General features: G+C 38.0%; 1 pseudogene; it reads right to left on the bottom strand.

The window, feature by feature from the left end:
- Window positions 1-462: 462 nt before the first annotated feature.
- Window positions 463-876, bottom strand: LOC103302852 (60S ribosomal protein L28-like; annotated as a pseudogene).
- Between the last annotated feature and the right edge of the window lie 3,954 nt (window positions 877-4,830).

Genomic DNA, 4,830 nt, shown 5'->3' on the forward strand with positions numbered 1-4,830 from the left:
AATGGTTTGGTTCCTACACAAAGCAGAAGAAGGACATGAAGGAGAATAGGCTCCACAATGAAAATGTGTTCTTAAATTTCTTAAATTTAATTTCTGACTAGTGGATAAGGGGTTATAAACTCCTAAGGAATCCCCTACCCCATCTTATTCCTCCATTCCACCCCATGCACCCAAAGTGAGCTAGGACTATTTGACTACTTACTTCCAGAAGCCCATAAGAATTCTTCTCCTCATCACAATTTCTGGAAGTGGTTATTAAATTCCATGAATCTGCAATGGTAGAATTATGATAACATTTCCATCAAGAGGTTAGAAATGAGAAAAATGACACATACGGTTGGAAATTTCCCAATTTCCAATGATAAGTGGCATTTATTATTATTATTATTATTATTATTATTATTGTTATTTTCTTTTTGGGAAAGTCTGCTAACACCTTTATTATTTTGGGGGTTAGGGTGCTCAGGAACTCTTGGTGGGGTGGGCAAGCTTCCTCTTCACCATTCTGGGCTTCTGTCTGTGCAGTATGGTGCTGGCTCTGCAGATGGCAGCCATGCATGGATCCAGGCAGTACTGTTCTTGAGGATTATGTGCTGATTCTGCTGAGGGTGGCCTGGGTGTTCTTGTTGATCATGGTCCACACATAGGAGAAGGTGGCCGGCTTTTGCTGGCAGGATATCTGCTTCATGATGATCACCACACCTCTGCTGTTGGCTGCAGGCTCCACACCCACCTTCTTGTAGTGAATCAGCTCATTGTAGCAGAAGGAATTGCTGGACTTCAGGTGATTGGGTTCAGTGCTGTATGTATGCTTGTTCTTCTTGATCAGGAAGCTGGAGCAGTTCCATAGACCAACCATTGAAGGTGGGCATACATGGAGGCAGCTCCCAGAAACAAAAAGAACAGGCAGAGGAAAAAGCAGGTGTCATTCTTTTTCTTTATTATTGACTTTTGAGAGAGAGAGAGAGAGAGAGAGAGAGAGAGAGAGAGAGAGAGAGAGAGAGATAAAGAAACATCAGTTTGTTGTACCACTTATTGATGCATTCATTGGCTGATTCTTGTATGTGCCCTGCCTAGGGATCAGTCCAACAACCTTGGTGTATGGGGAGGATGCTCTAACCAACTGAGCTAACAGGCCAGGGCTGGATGTCATTCATTTCTAAGCAAAGTTTAATATCAGTAAGTTAATTTTAAAAATTAATGTAAAAATATTTTTCATAAACTTGATCATACTACATCCCTTACTTAGAATATGTCTAAAAGTAATAAGGAAGAATACTGGGCTTTGATTACAGGTAACATCCTGAAACTTTTGTTACCACTGCATCTAAAAATTCTATTCCTTGGTGCTCACTCCAGGTTGAGTACTGTAGATTTGTTCTATTCCTACCTGAGTGCAGTTGTGTTTTAATTAAAGGTAACATTTAGAAATGATTTAAGACATTTGAATAATGAAAACAGACTTCTAAGTAAGTCATTAGGAGGCCTGTTTTTCTTCTTTTTACCTTTCCAATTTTGAAACAGGTTCTAAATAATGTGTTATCAACCTTTTATGAAACAGTTACAAAATGGCACTGCATAGATTTATTCACATGTCTCTTGAATGTGATCAAAACACTTTTTATAATAAACTAGAGGCCTGGTACATGAAATTCGTGCATGGATAGAGTTCCTAGGCCTGGCCAGCAATCAGGGCCAATCTGTGGGGTGAACGGCAGGGCGACTGGGGGGGGCCCTGCTGACATCCACCTTGTCCAGCCTGGTGCTGCCCACTTGTAGGCCCTGCCCCCCACCTCTGTCGCTGGTCACCTCTCTCTGCAGGGCAACCAGAGGGGCAATTGGGGGGCCGCCACTGGTACCTGCCTTGGCTGGCCTGGAGCCTATGGGCTGGGGGCAGCTCCTGTGTTGAGCCCCCTGGTGGTCAGTGAGCATCATAACGACTGGACCTTCCATTGTTCGGTTGATTTGCATATTAGGCTTTTATTATATAGGATTATTGCATAAAATAAAATGCTACTAAATATTAATTAAGTACTAATAGTATCTTAATCAGTTTCTTTACATTAAAATGGCATATAAATTGATATTTCATATTGAAAAAAATCAACTGAAATAAAAATGTAATTTTTTCCAGATTTTCAACTTTAGACTGAAACAGATTTTTACCTTTTAAAAATTCTATTTATAGGTGATAATGTAGAAAAGAACATGTTTGAATTTTATAAGACAGTCTCTGGAACAATAGTCTCCTTAGTAAATAGAAATAGGATTTTACAAAAATCACTACTGTCAGTTTGCTAGTCCCAACATACCAGAAGAGATGCTAAACACTAAAAAACAGACAAACAAAAAACCTCAGCACTGTAAAAACTTAAACATTTAGAAAATACCAACTGCTCATGAGTAGATGGAGTAACCAGAATTCTATTTCACACAGGGCTGGTAATATACATTTGAAAAAAAAAATGGTATTGTCCAATAAAAGTAAAGAGCATAGCCTGGCCTGTGTGGCTTAGTGGTTGAGCGTCAACCTATGAACCAGGGGGTTCTATTCCTGATCAGGGCACATGCCAGGTTGCCAGCAATTCTCAGGGTGGGGCTTGTAGGTGGTAGCAAATTGATGATTCTCTCTCATCATTGATGTTTCTATTTCTCTCTCCCTCTCCCTTCCTCTCTGAAATCAATAAAAAAATATATATATATTTTAAAAAGTAATGAGCATACTTTATGATCCACAATTTCACTCTTTGGTACATAATACAGACATGCCTTAAACAATGCTTTTTAAATTTTCTTATTTTGCAATTACAGTTTGCATTCAATATTTTTCTGTATTAGTTTTTGATGTATAGCAGAGCAGTTAGAAAATCATGTACTTTACAGAGTGCTCCCCTGGATATTACAAGTACCCATCTGCCCCCATACATAGTTATCATGATATTATTGATTATATTCCCTATGCTGTAATTTACATTTCTGCGACTATTCTGTAACTACCAACTTGTACTTCTTAACACCCTTCATGTTTTTCACCTGGTCCCCCAACCCCCAGTCTGTCAGAATGTCCTTAGCAGCATTGCTCTTAAAGGCAAAAAACGGAATCAGCCCAAATCGCCTCCCATAGGAGAATGAACTAATATTCACTCATTGTATACATAAGCACAGGAATATTTTATAATAGAAAAAATTAATGGCAGTTGTACACATCAGTACAAATGCAGTTCAAAAAAGAGTCACAGAAAAAGGCATGTTCTAAGATTATATTTGTCCTGGCCAGCCTGACAGGTGACCCGGACTGAGGTAGGGAGGTGGGAATTGAGAAAAGAAAGAAAGACAGGAAAGTGGGATCAGGAGGATTGCAAGCCATCGACAGACTGCAGCACCTTTATTGACTGCGTAATGCCTTTTATACACAAATACTGAATGGGAGGTCAGTTAAGAGGAATGTACTCTCTGTTCCTCTTAATCTATAAGATAAAGCAGAAAGCCAAATTCTCGGTAAATATTTACAGACTTCTGATAAGCTATGAAAGGTTGCTCTTATTCTGCTGACAATAGGAATGTGCCATCAAAACAAGTCAGGGAACACTGTGTGGGAAGGGACTGAATCTTATCAGTCCCTTCGGGTGCAAGGACTCTGTCAGCTTACACCCGGGCTCCAACAGTTCCCCTTTCTCTATTTATTAGGCGGTGTTCATGTAGTCCTATTTGAAGGGATCAGATGCTGGATCTGATGGTTCGGAAGCAGACTGGAAATAAACATATAAGAACAAAAAATGAGATAATCAATAATGGTTATGCTGAGAGGCAAATGAATCAGTCTGTGATAAGTTTCTTTCTGGGCCAACAGTTTCTGAGTCCCAGTTTCAATGCTAAACAGTATTCTGAGTACATGTTAGCAATGGTATCTGGATGGTGGACAAATGATGGCAATGCAGGTCCGACCCTCTCTGGTTTGGTCCTGGGCAACCTGCAGCAACGCGCAGCTGCTGACTGCTAGTATGGCAAGGCATCGTCAGTGTCTTCCATCTCTGGACTGTTTCTCCTCTTGCCTTCATGGTTGGAGCAGACCTGTCAATTCCTCTCTATTGCAGGAATCTACATGGTTGTTTTCTGAAAATATACAAACATATTCTCGACCAAAAGTTAATAAAGGAATCTTTTCTATAAATTGACTTGGGATCCTTTTTATTTTTTGCCCAAACGATTTTCCTTTGGCTTGTTTTGACACCATCTGTGTTTTTCATGGGTGTCTTGCTGTCAGCATTACAAATGAAAGTTAATTTTCTAAAGTAAATTTTTTTTCTAGATGTAATTTACTTACAATTTACTTACAAGATAATTTTTTCTTACATTATATTACTCCACTATCCCCCCCTTTTTATTTTATTATTAGGAGGCTTTTGGGAAATTTTTAATACAGTCTTGATAACTTTAAATTTTTAATGTTTTGTACAAAAATAGGTTCATCGCATGTTAAGCAAATTTACCATGAGATGAACTACTAATAGAAATTTTAGTTAATATTTTAGAAACAGCTTTTTGTACAATATGCTATTGTAAAACATCAAAAATTGTAATGAAATTGTAGAATAATATTATTTAAACTGGAAGAAATATTTAGTTACCTTGTTTTGCCCTTCTTAAGAGGTCAAAACCTTTATAACATTTAAAGTATATTTATTAATTTTTATTTGATAAGGCTTTCTATGCAATTTCAAGTATATTAGATCTGTTAATTTTAAAAAGATTTCCTTTAAGAAGAGAGAATAAATTTCTTGTATTACTCTGGGCCCTTGGAGCTTTCCAAAAATTGTCTCTCTTAAGACC

The sequence above is a fragment of the Eptesicus fuscus genome, chromosome 1, assembly GCF_027574615.1.
Source record: "Eptesicus fuscus isolate TK198812 chromosome 1, DD_ASM_mEF_20220401, whole genome shotgun sequence".
NCBI lineage: Eukaryota > Metazoa > Chordata > Mammalia > Chiroptera > Vespertilionidae > Eptesicus > Eptesicus fuscus.